General features: G+C 44.6%; 1 protein-coding gene across 5 annotated transcripts in view; it reads left to right on the plus strand.

Moving 5' to 3' along the window:
* The first annotated feature begins 4,249 nt into the window (after positions 1 to 4,249).
* Positions 4,250 to 16,450, plus strand: part of LOC143823677 (uncharacterized) — a 119,894-nt gene continuing 107,693 nt past the window's right edge. For all 5 annotated transcript variants that reach the window (XR_013226544.1, XR_013226546.1, XR_013226545.1 and 2 more), the window contains exons 1-2: positions 4,250 to 4,841; positions 15,883 to 16,017. The gene's annotated coding sequence lies outside the window, so the exon portion shown is untranslated. The remainder of the gene's footprint in view (positions 4,842 to 15,882; positions 16,018 to 16,450) is intronic.

The raw sequence follows: 16,450 nt of genomic DNA on the forward strand, positions 1-16,450 counted from the left end.
TTGTTTATTTTTTTAAAAAAATAACCAAGCCTCCTTCAATCTATTCGGTAACATTGATTACGATAATTGTTTTTTTTGGGGGGGGAGAGAAAGTCAAAACACTTACATGCAAAAGAGATAGCAAATGTTTTCTGAAATTCACACACATATGTAAATGATAGATAGAGGCAGATAGAATGCATAAAAACCAATCCCAATTTAACATTAAGTGCTTACAGATGCCTCCCATACTTTTTCTTCATTATCTGTCCCTGCTGAATGATGTCGTAAGCCTCTGCAGAAAATCATTCCAGTCGAGGAAAAACTTGCTTCTGAAAGCACAGATCCACTTTTATTAACATAAAAAAAGACTCTTTCAAATTTGTCAATAAGAACAGCTCCTCTGAGTTCACCGTGATCAGAGCAGCTACTTTACATGCTGTTCAATTAGGGAGTATTCCACCCACCAGTCATGTAGGGCTCCAGCTCCAGCTTGGTAAATGCATGGAGGTTTGGAGACTATGAGAGCCATAGTATCTCTCTTAGAGATCATAGAATCATAGAGTTGGAAGGGACCTCCTGGGTCATCTAGTCCAACCCCCTGCACTATGCAGGACACTCACATCCCAATTGCTCATCTATTATAACCTTCCACCCCCTTGAGCTTTCACAGAATCAGCCTCTCCGTCAGATGGCTATCTAGCCTCTGTTTAAAAATTTCCAAAGATGTTCTTGTTGAGCATTTCTGTTGGAGCCCTTTTAGCCTCACCAAGCAAGACATGGACAATTTCAGACATTAAAACATGAACCTTTATTTTGAGCATACGATGGAACTCATTGCAGAGCACCCCTGACTAAATGAACCAACAATCTGACTCAGTCGAAAGGAGCTTCCTATGTTCAGAGTCCCAGCTAGTATAAAAATAATATTGGAAACGTATAGAACGTGATTGTGCTCGGAAATGTAGTAGCCTGGTTTGCTTGTTCACGCTCGGTTATTTCACAGTTCATTAGCAGTTAGTTCTCTCCAAGTTATGACCAACCACTTTATGCTGTTCAACAAAAAGAGTGCAGGATCATGCCTGGCGCCATGATTGTTTTTTTTCTCTTAAAAGCTAGTAACGTTTGTTTTGGGTTTTTTAAAAGATAGTAGCTTTTCAGCCGTTTGCCTGTTTTTGCAGCAACGTAAATATTGGGCTCGTGTTATTAGCTCTGTCTTAAACAAAACGAAATGGAATAGAATGAAAAATAGCTTGGGAGCCAGCCGAGCATGCTCCTACGGATGGTGAGATATTTACATGTTCTCACACTGCCACCTGGAAATTGTTGTTCGATCCTGCAGGTTCTGAGTAGGTGCCGGCAGGACGAATGCTCCCAACTGGTGCCAAATGCACAGACTCAAAAGAATCGCATACACTTAATATACTTGATTTTAAATGATCTATGTTCTGGGAGCATAACTAATCCGCAGAAATGGGTGAGCACAGCTCCTGGGTCAGACACCATTCCAAATTGCCAGCGCCGCGCAGATGTAAAATTACTCGATATACTGCTCATTTTGAATTGCTGCCCAGTTTTCAGAGCTGGCCATGTGCACTTCCTTGCTTCACAGTTCGTTAGGCTGTAGAACTCTCTTTGCGATGCCAAATCACCTTTTGTTGTGGAACAAATAAGCCCCCAGCATTGAAGAGCGAATCATCAAGCATCGGGTGGGCATTAGGGAAAGTTTGGCTTTTCAGACATGTTCCCAGGATATTTGGTGATACTGACCAGGCACAACTGCCTTGCTTTATCCTGGAATCCTGGGGGTGTAGAAAGGTAACACCCCAAATGGAGGAGCTATAGGTGCGAGAAGGCTTAACCCATGAATAGGAATATCTCATTTCCTGGATAGGGTTGCATTTAGAGGGACATTTAGGGGGTGGCAGCCAGGCAATGGACCCGGGGTACCAAAATGGGGGAGGGAGTTAGGGGGGCTGTGACCCATGTTTTGTCTGTGGCAGACCCACAAATACCCTAGACACCTCCACCCATGGAGGTGGAGGATACCAGAACATGGCAGCTGCCCATCTGGATGTCATGGACTGAAGGGGTGGGGTGTTGCAATCTTCCATGATGGTGCACAGTCCAATGGCCATCCAGGCCAGTGAGAATCCTATACCCCCCCCCCCCAGTCTTCCCTCTGGACTGACAGGGAGACTCGCAGCTTGAGGTATGGCTCCTCCACTGCTGCCCATGAGGAAGCCATCAGGCGACCAAGGCGGGTTTTTTTTTTGGGCAGCTATGGAGCTCAGGCCTGCCCCCTACATCACCAAGCCCCATCCAACTGCCCTGGGTGCAAAATTGGTCAGGTACGCCACTAGTTGCATTTCCCCTTAAAGGTATTTAGCTTGGCGGTGCTCTTGGACCTGGGCCTCCTGCTAGATGAGCATGTGGCAGTGGTAGCCAGGTGTGCTGGCCATTTCCATCCACCGGTAGATGAAGATTTTCATTTGCTTTCATAGTCCTCCACTGTTATTGGCCCTTCTCTCTGGTTGTGTTATTGTGTGTTGTATATATGATTATATTTAATATTTAAAATGTATTTCATATGAAATATTGTTCTGGAATACTGAAATGTTAATGTTCTGGTGATTGCCACCATGGGAACTAGAAAAATTCCGAGAACATTCTCTGGGATTTCAGGAAGAGGCAGAGAAGCTCAGTGTCTTTGTTGGATCAAGCAAGCAGCCAGCATTAGGTTCTCAGTCTTCTGATGCATGGGATGTAGTCTTGCCTTCAGCCTAGCCACAGAGGCTTGCAATGTGCTGCTTTTGGAACTACTCTTTAAGCTTTTGTACTCTGCTTCAGTAAAGAGACTGAAGCAGATTAATAAGATATATATTTGTAACTAATCTTTCTGTAAATATTACTTTCTTTTAAACCTCAAAGTGCTGTGATTCTGGATCTCTGATTTATGGATCTCATCCATAAAAGTAACAGATAACTGCATAGAGCTGTTACTCTGCAGCTCTAATTCAATGGACTCAGGACCAAGTCAAGTCCAAAAGTCCCAACCCTATAGCTCATCAGTAATCCAATTTGTATGCAGAAAATCTCACCATCAACCCCCAGCATCTTCAATTAAAAGAATCAGCCAGTAAGTGATATGTAAGATCCTGGAGAATCATAGCTGCATTTTGGCCTTAGTGGATGAATTGTCTGATTCAGCATAAGGCAGTTTCACACATTCACATGACAGAAATGTGGTGTTTCATTAGTGAGAAAAGGCACTGTTCATGTGCTCAGCAATCAGCATGCAAATAAAGCAAAACTTGTTTTTCCATCACGCAGTCAGATATTTAAATTCTCCAGTCACCAGTTGTTTTCTTGAGACTCCAAAGGAAAAAAATCAGGTTTCCCAGCTGCATCACAGCATCAGTCGAGCGGGTTTTTTTTTTTCTCTCCCACCCCCAAAAGTGCCCCTCTATTTTCTATTACCGAGCTGACACTAATTCTGTCTTGTGCAATTGAACAACTTAATAAGGTGCAAACACTTGATAAGACAATTTAATTGCCAGTTTTTATGAACTTCCTTAATATAGATGCGTTCTCCCCCCAAAAAAGATAGAACCAATTGTAAGCCCTGAGCAGAAACGATCTTGCAGCAGAAACAATGGGATGTGATTACAGAACTGAGGTAGCAATCAATATTATTTTTTTACAAAAAAAAGAGGAAGGTGCTGGGGCTGAACTCTGCAAACTGCACCCCTGGAAACTTTTTCCCCTCGTCTGGACCAGTTTTATACTGAAGATCGATATTGCTTATTCTGACTGGCAGTTGTTCTTCAGGATCTCAGTGGTTCTGCTACTCTACTCAGGGTTTCTGGGGCGCACAGATGCAATGACAACAGGTACAGAAATACAGAGGTGCAAGGTCTACAAACGGCATCAGATAACAAAGGTGCAGTCCAAGAGCCAGGGTAGGAGGGTCAAAGGGCCAGGGGCCCAGTTCCATGTTTTGGGAAGTGGTGCAGGATACAAAGGTCTCAGGAGCAAGCACAGTTTACCAGAGACAAAGTACAAGGCAGCAGGGTCAGGGTAGAGCTCTGTCTGCTAGCCAAGTTAGCACACAGAGGGGGTGGCAAACACCATTGCTTCCACCTTGAACCTGGGTCAGCTTTTATCTGTGCATTTTGCTGACTCATTCTGCACCCCCTCCCCCCATGGCTGGGTGTCACTCCTTACAGTTGCATTGCAGGTCTTTTACTGTTTCTCTATCAGCCAGTCCGCCCTGGTTTTGCAAGGACTGCCCCGACTGGGCAGCCAAGTGGGAACTCCATCATCTCTTCTAAGCCCCCAAGTGCTCTCTTCTTCTGGCTGAGGAGCGGCTGGTGGGAAAGCCTGTCTCCGTGGCATCTCTTTCTTCTCCTGGAAGATCAAGCCCAGCCATGACTGGAAGCTTTCCCCCATTGGGTCCACTGACAGATCTGTATGGTGGGGATTCTGTTGGTGCAGGGTCTGATTCTTCATATTCTTCCTCCAGCTGGCCTAACGCAATACCTGCCGTCTGGTCCTTTGAACTGGCGATGCCAGGGACTGAACCTGGCACCTTCTGCATGCAGATCAGACCTACCAATGATTCAACATCTGATCACAACCACCCATCCCAAAAAACTAATTCAGCAACTGTGATAATCACCTCGCTTTGAAGGTGGGCATCATGAACTGCAGAAGCTTGTACAGGAGTATAAATGAAGGAACTTCATAGCCGATCTCCTTGAGGCATGCACTTTGATTTCTACATAAATAATCAAGGAAGCAGCACTTTGATTTGAGTCTGTCTGCGTGTACCTCTCACCATTCCAGCTAGTAGCCATTCGGTAAGTGTATAGTATAATAATTTGTCTGTTTTAATGACATTTATTCAGATACAATTCAGGATAACTACATATTTATTCTCTAAGGCATCATATAAAAAGAGGCAGTATGATCTATCAAGATTGTGCTGGAGGGGAAAAAGCATACAGATAAAAGGTTTAATAGCTGAGCAATTCAGTTAATCTCACATTCCAATTGACCTGCAAAAAAGACACTTGACGCAAACTGTTGGCAGAGTGAGACACATCCAATCAACTCAGTGAAAATCCTTCTTATCAGCTTTCAGGCTGCAAGGAATATTTTCTAGTCTTTTGCCTAACAACCAGGGCAAAAGACAAACCCTGAAAGGTTTTCTTCGGCTCAGGAAAGCAGCTTACCACTAATCAATGCAATTTAACAGCCCAGGTCCGCAGACGTTTACTCAGAAGTAAGTTTTACCAAGTTTATTGGGACCCAGCATCCAGAACTTCAGTCTGCCAAAAGAGAATAGATTGCACCAAGATATTGCAGACATTTATTGTGATCCACAACGCAAACAGTGAACTCATTTGGAAGTATTTAAAGCTCTCACAGGAACAGGGCATGCTGAGAACTTTGGCAGGAATGCAATCACCAAGCAAATGAGTCCCGTGGCATCTTTCAAGACTAGTTTAGGAAGGGCTACAGCTCACCGGAAGAGCTACTGCTTGCAGCAGGTCTCAGCTTCAATTGATGCTTCCTCCAGGTATCCTAGCTACTTGTCCACAGCCACTTGCTCGGTCAATATCCTGAGGAATGTGAGGTGCAACACAGGGCAGTAGTTGACTGGGTCGCATGGGTCTAGTGTTGACTTCTTCAGTAGAGGGCCAATTACCGCCTCCTTCAGGCCATCCAGGAAGCTCCCTGTAGTGAGGGACCAGTTTATAATCTCCCAACATGGTCCTCTCACTCTCATCACTCGAGTTAATGAGCCATAAGGGGCAGGGGTCTAGAGCAGTGGTCCCCAACCTTTTTATCACCGGGGACCAGTCAATGCTTGACAATTTTACTGAGGCCCGGTGAAGGGGAAGGTAGTTTACTCCTCTACTCTCAACCACTGCCCTAACGCTCTCTGATCGCTATGGTAATGTTTAAACATCCCTTCAAAGTAAGATACAGACACGCCACAACAATGAACATAAGAAACATTTTATTTTCATGGAAATTTTAACTCATGACAATGACAAATCAATGGGAACCCTGAGCTTGTTTCTCTGCAACGAGATAGTCCCATCTGGGAGTGATGGGAGACAATGACACCCGAAGTGTGTTGTAAAGGGCCAGGGGGACGAAGTAAAGGGCCGGGGGGGGGAGACAAGGCGTCCTTCGCGGCCCACCTCCAATTAGTCGATGGACCACATGTGGTCTGCGGTCCACAGGTTGGGGATCGCTAGTCTAGAGGACAGATAGTGGGCCACACTTACACTAGTAGCCTGTCCACTTCTGCCTGGATAAGTGACCTGAAGTGATCGAAAGACCTCTCCAAAGGTGGCTAAGAGGCATCTGTATGGAGACTCATAACTCTGCAGGTCTTTCCTGTAGATACCATATCCTCATACTTCTACACATATAATGATGGACAAGCTGGCCATTTGTGATAGGGTAAGCACTCTTTAATTCCTCTCTCTTCTTTTGACTGCAATCTCAATAATAATGTGGAATAAATGTATGCTTCTATGACGGGGACACACTTTGCTATATCAACCGACTATCCCAACAGATTGTCCATCAAGCGTCATGTATTCCTCCTTTGCAGCATGGATCTGAGTCCGCTTTGTCAGGAGTATAAATGCCCACAAAAGCTTCTGCTGCAAGAAATGTGAAAGGTTTTCAGAAGTCACGGGACTCTTCCCTGACTTTTGCCACACCAGACTGACACAGCTATCCCATTGGGATCTGTGAAGACTTTGAAAGAGGGGGAACTCCTTCTCACCTTGGCTGTCTAAAAGGCCACAAGGCAAAAGCAAAAGGAGAGATGGGTGTGGGTTGCTACACTGCTGACATTTTAAGACAGTAGGGCTGTCTTTCATGGTTGAAAATAGGCCAGAAAGCCTCAGGGGAAAAAGCACATGCCTTTGGAATAGAATATATATATATATCCTTCAAAGGAGAGGGCAACATATTAGCACAATGCAGCTCTTGCTGTTAACTTAACAAGTGGAGTCCAGCAGATCTACCCTGAATTTGAAAGAGTAGCGGTAGGGAAGCTCACTGAAGCTTTGAACTTCCTCATTTTGGTGGCCGCTGGCCACCGTTCCGAGACCCTCATGATGAGAGGGCTGCTACAAATATAACCTCATGTCAAGCTCTTGCCCCCAAGAAGAGTTTGGGAAGCCCTCTTGGACCTTGCCACACTGTGTTTCAAGATGGATGTGTCAGTTGTTCCAGACTGGTTGTGGAGAGGACTGAACATTACAATCAATATCCCATATAAAATCCAAGATGCATCTGTACAATCTGGTGACGTGTGCATTGCACACATGTTCGCGCTCTGTTTTGAAGAAGAAGAAGAAGAAGAAGAAGAAGAAGAAGAAGAAGAAGAAGAAGAAGAAGAAGAAGAGTTGGTTCTTATATGCCACTTTACCTGAAGGAGGCTCAAAGCGGCTTACAGTTGCCTTCCCTTTCCTCTCCCCACAACAGACACCCTGTGAGGTGGGTGAGGCTGAGAAAGCCCTGATATTCCTGCTCGGTCAGAACAGTTTTATCAGTGCCGTGACGAGCCCAAGGTCACCCAGCTGGTTGCATGTGGGGGAGTGCAGAATTGAACCCGGCTCGCCAGATTAGAAGTCCATACTCCTAACCACTACACCAAACTGGCTTTCGCTTGGCATCATGCTATATGTTTTATAGAAGCAAGAGAGAAATCATTAAACTTCCAGGCTAAACACCACCACGCCAAAGACATAACTGGTGCACTGTAATCCAGTAACTGTTGATTTGTTGTTGTTTTAAAAAATTCACATGGCATCTTAATACAGAGCTTGGATTAAATACTAATTAATTTTCCACCCAAAACCTGCTGTTAATCAGTTGCATTTCAACATACATTCTGACTGACATTTAAATTATGAACTATATAGGGATTACCTGCACGCTTGCAAAATACCTCTTTATATAAATCAGAATAAACATAATATGCACAATGGAACCATTATTAGCCTCCTGTTTATTACCTGTGCACTTTGCTAAATTATGGGGATGCCGTTTTAGCTTGTTTCAGTTTACAGGCTCTACCTGGAACAAGACTGCCTGGAAGGAGGGCTTCGCGGGGGAAAGTAGCTAATTTCAATTGTCACGTCAAAATTTCAGTTGTTGCATCAAAATTTGCATGTCTGACACTGCCGAAATAACTAGCGAAATTTCACCCTCTTGCATAGTTCAGTTGGTTGGATGATCTTTTTACAAGCCCCATTTTTTAACTTATTTGACCTTCTCTATTCTTGCTCACTGCAAACTTAAATGGACTCTGGGGAATGGTAGAGGACAGGAAGGCCTGGAGGATCATTGTCCATGGGGTCGCGATGGGTCGGACACGACTTCGCACATAACAACAACAACAATTCTTGCTCACATGTATCCTTGTTAATATAGGGGGGAGCCTCTTGTGGCACAGAGTGGTAAGGCAGCAGACATGCAGTCTGAAGCTCTGCCCATGAGGCTGGGAGTTCAATCCCAGCACCCGGCTCAAGGTTGACTCAGCCTTCCATCCTTCCGAGGTCGGTAAAATGACTGGGGAAGGCACTGGCAAACCACCCCGTATTGAGTCTGCCATGAAAACGCTGGAGGGCATCACCCCAAGGGTCAGACATGACTCGGTGCTTGCACAGGGGATACCTTTACCTTTACCTTTAATATAGGGGGGAAAGAGAGGGGGTACACAGAGCAAACAAAAAGGAACCAAAGTGTACTTAAAAAGGGAGCTAAGGAGTGAAGGGTTACTTTGTCAATGGAAACTGAAAGCACAGAGATACTTAAACAGTTTTTTTTTGTTTTGTTACTATAGACTCAAATATAAAAACACCATTATTTTCTGATGGTTCTGTTTTTCCTCCCACACGCGGGTAGAGAGTTTCCATTTACACTAAAACTTCACAAACACAAGTGGAAATTTAACAATAATGGACAACAAAAGTTGCCTCACGGAACAATTTTTAAACTATTTAAGGACAAAAACACCTGGCTACGCAACTCAAAAGACGCGGTCCTCACACGAGGCAACTTTTGTTGTCTGTTATTGTTAAATTTCTACCTGCGTTTCTGACGTTATTGTGTAAGTGGAATCTCTACCTGCGTGTGGGAGGAAAAACAGAAGCACCAGAAAATAATTGTGTTTTGATATTTGAGTCTATAGGGTTTTTTTTTAAAGACTGTTTAAGTATCTCAGTTCTTTCAGTTTCCATTGACAGAGTAACCTTTCACTCCTTAGCTCAATTTTTAAGTACACCGTGGTACCTTTGGGTCTCTTATTCATACAGGGGCAACTTTCCCCAGCGCTTTTACTGAGAGGCCATTGAACAATAAATAGATTGGCACAGCCAAGCAGCTTCTGTCACGGTGAGGCCCAACAACATTCACGGCAGTTAGTATATGGAAGGAAAGAATGTCAGAAGAAGAAGGACAGCTGTTTCTTGTACCCCGTTTTTTATTACCCAAAGGAATCTCAAAGCAGCTTAGAATCGCCTACCCTCCCTCTCCTCACAACAGACAACCTGTGAGGTAGGTGAGGCTGAGAGAGTTCTGAGAGAACTACGACAGGCCCAAGGTCACCCAGCGGGCTGCATGTGGAGGAGGAGTGGGGAATCAAACCCGGTTCTCCAGATGTGCATCCAAGGGGCTGGCACTCTTAACCACTACACCAAATTGAATGTGAATACGTTCTTGACTGCATGTCAAAAGTTGGCCAAAACTGAGAGATACCTTTCTAAGTTCACGCAAGCAAACACTAAAACCATGCATACAGTCAGGTTCTGCTCTACCAGGAATGGGATAAACAAAATACCACACCAAACTACCAAGGGTCGAATAACTGGATTTTCCTGTGCAGACAAACTAATTCAGTTAGGAATTATTGCCACCAGGAAACCATAGTGCAACAGCCAATGGTGTTTAGATGCAGAACGGGCCTTACAGTTAGAAAAGCAGGCTGGTGTCATTGCCAAGGGAAGCTTTCATCCTTTAAGCCCATCACTTAAGCTACCACCATCCTTCCTAGGCTCAGTGGACCCAACCGATCTCTGTTAATTTGCAAGATGGACTCTTAGAATACTTTCGACATGGGGATGCCCTTGAAGAAACCCTGGAAGCTATAATCTTCCAGGATGAAGCTGCCTACTTGCTGACTTTTATCTGCCCAGTTTTAAGACAGCTTCAGCCCCCCAGGTCCTATTGCCCTCATCTCCCACAAATCTTCCTAGAGGGAAAGCTTGAAGAAAGACGAGATTTAGCAAACTTAACTTATACAAACCCGGAAGGTTGCAGAGTAGAAAAGGAAAGACTGCTCAGGAGTCATGTCCTGGAGCTAAAATAAAAGGGGGGAAAAACATATTAGAGAGAAGGAACAGGCTTTTTAAAAAGTAAGCTCATTCAACCAACAGGATCATATCCTTGGGGAAAGGATAGTGTAGCACCATTACTTGATAAATTCCAGAGAAAGTTAAAAACAGCATCCAAACTCTTGTCTCCAAGGACTGCCAGGGGCACTGACTGAATGCATTTGGATTTCGGAGTGCCATGTGTGCATCCAAGGGGAGAATTTGACCTTTCTCAGAGGTAGGAAGCAAGAAGAATTCCAGGCCTTTCTGCTTTCCATTGAGGCAAACCTGGCTGCTTCTTTTGTAAACCAGAAATATGGACCCCTTTCAGCATCGTGAAAATTAGCACACATTTTAAAAGATATGCTTGACCTCTTTAGACAATGAGACACAAGGGAAGCAGAGCTTTTGAAAATGCATGAGCGTTCCGCCCAAATACATGACAGTGGCCTTGAGAAGACTGTTGATTCTAAATATTTGCATTATAGGATTACCATTCTCCAGGCATGGCCTGGAGAGCTCCCAGAATTACAGCTCATCTCCAAATAACAGAGAGATGAGCTTCCTGGAGAAAATGGTTGATTTGGAGGGTGTACTCTATTCCATCATGACAACTGAGCTTCCTTCTCTCTTCAAACCTAGGCCTCCCCGGGCTCCACTCCCAAAATGTCATGGCGACAAAAGGTATTGGGACCAAATTGGTTCTCTTAAATGGCATACAAATAACGAGTCGCAAATGGAGATTGGGAGATCAAAACAGCAGGGTTGGCAAATTCAAAATGATCTCTACTTCACAACGGTTCTGACAGATTACTGGCAGTCTTCAAGCAAAGGTTGGATACACACTTTTCTTGGATGCTTTAGGATGCTTAGGGCTGATCATGCGTAGATCAGGGGGTTGGACTAGATGGCCTGTATGGCCCCTTCCAACTCTATGATTCTATGATTCTATGATCACTGATAGGCAGCTCCTCCAAGCTTTAAAATGATTGGCAACTTACACACATCCATATAAGGGAGACACATGGAATGCCAGAACTAAAAGCTGAATCTAGGCCAAACCCACATGGTACTGACTACCCAAGAAATTCTCATTGCGTCCACCCAGCAGTTTTCTGTGAACCTTGGTTATCCAGTTCTTGATGACTGCTGTTTCTACCTGTTGGAAAATCAAGAATGGCTACAGCAAGCTAACAACTACCAACACAACTCTAACGACCTTCAAAATGTGCCTCTAGCTATAACAGGAGGGAGGGAAGGGGCCATGGCTTAGCTATGGTTGCCAGGTCTCCAGGTCCAGGCGGGGGTCCCATACTTTCTGACTGCACCTCCCCTCCACTAACCCACCCCCAAAAGGGACAAAAACAGGAAATTAATACAACGTGCCAACATCACCTGGAAGTAACATCAGCTCCATGGGTCATCAAAGGTGACACTCTGGTTTGGGGGCAAAACTCTATGGTTAGAAGCTAATTCTACCATAGAGTCTTTGCCCAAAATAAAGAATCACCACTTTGGGGTGATGTTAGCACAGTGTGTCAATTTTCGGTGCTCCACCCTGCTCCCAGAAAGTGCCCTCGTTCCCCGCCAGCAGCTCTGAGGGGGCCTGACAACCCTAGGCCTAGCCCAAACTAATCAATCTCAGAAGCTAAGCAGGATCAGGACTGGGAAGGAAGACCTTGGAGAGGAAACAATGGCCAACCACTTCTGCTTCTCACCCGCCTTCAAGGCCCCTGCCGGGGTTGCTATAAGTTGGCTGGGACTCAGCCATGTTTTACATGCGCCCATCTCTAACAGGAGGACAAAGCAGCAGAACTGGGTCCCTTTGGCACGATCAGAAATGCGACTTGCCCAAATGGAGCAGGAGCGAGGCACCAAACCTCCATTTCCAACAATAAGCGATTCAAAAATAAACCTTTTGTGTAAACCTGATTTTTACAAAAAGAAAAGAAAGTGTAATGCTCTGAAAGACTGTAATAAGGGGGAGGGGGCGCTCCACACAAAGAAGAGAGACCTCCCAATCAGATCAAAATAGCCACAAATTACCAGCTTTCACTAGCGAAATTCAGTTTAGCACTTAAAGTATTACTTTCATTAACTTTCCCCCACTCCCACACACCCAGCAGGAGACACAATCAAGTGAGGCCCTCTCATCCCCTTCCATAGAAAAGCAGTCAATCTAATGGGCTCAAATTGGTTCTGAAAGGCAGGACTTCAGAGGACATGCCAGCCCGTTGGGTTTAAAATTTGATCGAGCCACAAAACATACACACACACCCCTCGATCTTTTATGCACCTTATCTTATAAAGGTTCCCCACCCCCACCCCGCAAAAAAACCCCAAACGCTCATTTAGTGTGCGTGCGTCTTTATCCAAGCTATTATTTTCCAATTTCTCTATTTAGTCAAATTATTTTTGAAGTCATCCACCTGCCATTTTCCTTTAAATAGAAAATAAGGGCAGGCAACAGCTTTTTTGTTCCTTCTGAACAATTATTGCATTCTAGAACTCTAATTTAAAAGACGCATCGGAGGCAGCCCCACCGTTCTTTCTACCGAATGCCTCCAAAGCATAAACTAAACCTGCAACACAAGGTAGGAAGCCGCAAAAGAAGACATTCAGACTTAGTAGATGGGGGTCTTCTCTCAATTGCTGTCTTGTGATGAAATTTTTATTTGTGTAATATTACCTTTCATTCCTGCCTTTCATCTGAGCAAAGATGCCAGAGAATCAACACAGATTTCCCCAGACCATGATTTGGGCATTGGGAATGTCATATAATTCAGAGTTAATGGAAACATGAAAACACATCATGTATATTTCTTTGTATGTCAAAAGTTTGGGGTACTTGCAGGGTGGACAACTCAGGAATAAAGCCTTCCACTCTAAATGAAGTGTAAGTCCAGTGGCACCTTTAAGACCAACAAAGTTTAATGCTGGCTATAGGCTTTCATGCGCATGCACAAGTGCACTCTAGCAGGCCTTCCCTTATCCCTGACCCGGAAATTACAACTGGTCCATAATGTGGCTGCTAATTTAGGGGGTGGAGTAAAAGAACTATGCAGACGGCCTCTCCCTTCCCCCGGAACCTGAAAAGCTGCAGGAACTCACTGGCAGGACCAGGTCTCACATGGCAGGGATCTGCAGCCTCCAAGCCTCAGAGGGAAGTGGAAGGAGGAGGGGGTGGTCAGGGGTGGGGGACGGAAGGCTGGCTGCTGGACGGAGACACTCAGGAGCGGGACAGCCGCCCTGAGTGGGTGTTGAGCGCTGAGTGGCACTTAAGCCATCCTCCAAGGCCTTACCAGAAATATATTATGTGGAACAGATATATACATATTAAATGCTTTTTAATATTGAAATGCTTCAGTGAGAAAATGACACCCGTGGAGGTGAAATCCTCCAAATACACAACACGATACAAGGGAGAATTGCAAAATGAGATTGCTAAACTTGAGTTAATTCCCAGGTTCAGAACGACTAAAGCTCCAGCCTGCAGCCTGGCATGAAACCTCCAGTGCATAAATGGTCCATGAGGGTGTTTAGGAAAACAGAGCTGCTGTATGGAAGCCAAGGAGAAGTTGGTCCTCCAGCCATGAGGTTGGTCCTCTAAACCAGGGGTAGTCAACCTGTGGTCCTCCAGATGTTCGTGGACTACAATTCCCATGAGCCCCTGCCAGCAAATTCTGGCACGGGCTCATGGGAATTGTAGTCCATGAACATCTGGAGGACCACAGGTTGACTACCCCTGCTCTAAACTCCAAAATTCTCCCCATTGAAAGGATGGTGGGAGGGATAGAACCTGAACTTTTCATGGCATTTCAAGGCAGGCATTTCTCAAAGCCATATAACCCACTCAGGTTTTACAAAAAAGGACTCTATAGATCTTGAAAATACTGATAAAAGGAGAAGAAACAATTCTTCAACTAAGACTAAAATCACTGCAATTAACACCTGGGCAGTAGCAGCTCTGATTTACTCTATGAGTACAATTAAGCGATTCAATGCCAATTTGAATTAGCTTGATAGATTAAACCCACACACTCCTGACAAAGCTCAAAATGCATCGTCCAAACGCATCAGTGGAAAAACTCTGCATCCTAAGACCGGATGGGAGGCGGGTGTGAGTGGGTGGGTAGAAGATTGGTCCATAGACACCCAGTCAGGCAATTCTGATGCCACTTCAGGACAACCCCCTGGGTATCGAAGCCCATCAATAAGAGGAAGAACCAAACCAAAATGGGAAATAGCCAATAGCAAATCTCAAATTAAAACAGATATCAAACATTTTTTTTCACAACTGTCTGGTAGCGACTGGCTCCTGTCATGAATTGCTTGATCCAAGTCCCAGGACACTCTGTGGAGAATCACTCCAGTCATCACCATCTTTCTAACCCCATGCTCTGGGCCAAAAGGCCCTCCATCATATCTTCAGATGTTTTGGCTATTTCCGTCCCCCTTAGAGGTGCTAGTGTAAACAGTACTATCCTTTGAAGATAAGAACCTACCTGTGGGTAACTGAATTGTGTACAGGTGAGGGTGAGATTTGCCTCTATAATTACCTTTTGATCCCCATAGCTATGGTCTTTAGGATTGCAGGAGTCCAGTGATGCTGTAAGTTGTCTTCTGAAATAAACTACTGAGTTGTTGTTGGATTTTTTGCCAAAGCTCTGAGATTGCCTATTTGGTGGGAGATTCTACCACGGTACACGACAAGGACAGTCTAACTCAGGGGTAGTCAAACTGCGGCCCTCCAGATGTCCATGGACTACAATTCCCATGAGCCCCTGCTATATTTTGACTACCCTAACTGCTACCTATCACTCTATAAACACCATAGAATGACCCCAGCTATGCAAACTTTCCATCCAAAAAGGACATCCGCAATTTTGTCCCAAGTGAGGAAAACCCGCAATCGAGCCAGGTTTGTCACAAAACACAGTGACATCCTTGGCAATAGGGCACAGCGGGAGCTACATCTGTTCTTCAGTGGGCGACGGTCTTGTACCCTCGGAGGACTTGAACTAGGCGAATATTAATTTCCATTGTTCGTCTTCCCCAAGACACCCTGTTAACACTACTTACAGCAACAGCATTGTCTGCAGTTGATGCACACTAATGTAACGCTGTGTCAGGTACTTTGAAACGTTCTAAATTAAAAACCCGGCAGATTGTTTCTTTGCATACCAAGCTTGGGCACTGTTAACAAGCCACATATTGTTCCCGAAACCTAATTGTGTTTCAGGGAAGAAAAGCACTGACATTCATTTAGAGTAGTTTGCAGGTACAGTTTGCCAGCTGCGTTGTTGCTAAACGAGGCAGAAGTTGACCTCCAAACATCTGTACGGGATGGAACCTGCTAACAGACCCACATGGGGGTACAGGCACACGGAGAAAGAGATACTCCGCCTGTACTATATAGTGAGACAAATCGCAGCACATTCCGTCCAATTCATAATTAACTGTTAATTACCCAAATGAATCTGTTTTGTCCCAGATCAATTATCATTTGGCTTGGTTCTACGAAGGAGGGTAGGAGGCATGGGGGAGGCCAATCTCGTCAGATCTCAGAAGCGAAATGGAGTTGATGTTTGGACGGGAGACCACCAAGGAGGACTCTGCACAGAGGAAGGTAACTGCAAACCATCTCTGCTTCTCATCTTCAAAGCTCCTTGCTGGGGAGTTGGGGGTCACCATTTGTCAGTTGTGATTTGATAACACTTGTAGTGCATCAGTTCTTTGAACCCTTTAGTTAATGCTCAAAAAGATCCTAAAAGCCTTCAATTTATATATCACCCAACCAAATCAGACTCTCTCCAACATGATCTGCTGGCATGGAAATCCTATCTGCAGAGGGCCTGATTTGGTCCTAATTAGAGTAATTTCTTACATAAGGGTTAGGGTTAGCTTAATCATTGGTCCGGTTGGGGAGTTTGTAGGTTTACTGGGATCCTTAGGGGTGGGGAAGACTTTGTGGCATAGTTTGGAAAGGCCATGAGATATAAAAATATTTGTTCTCATTATTGTACATATAAATATATAGGGATTTATATTGGGGTAAATTT

This window comes from Paroedura picta, chromosome 14 (genome assembly GCF_049243985.1).
Source record: "Paroedura picta isolate Pp20150507F chromosome 14, Ppicta_v3.0, whole genome shotgun sequence".
Taxonomy (NCBI): Eukaryota; Metazoa; Chordata; class Lepidosauria; order Squamata; family Gekkonidae; genus Paroedura; species Paroedura picta.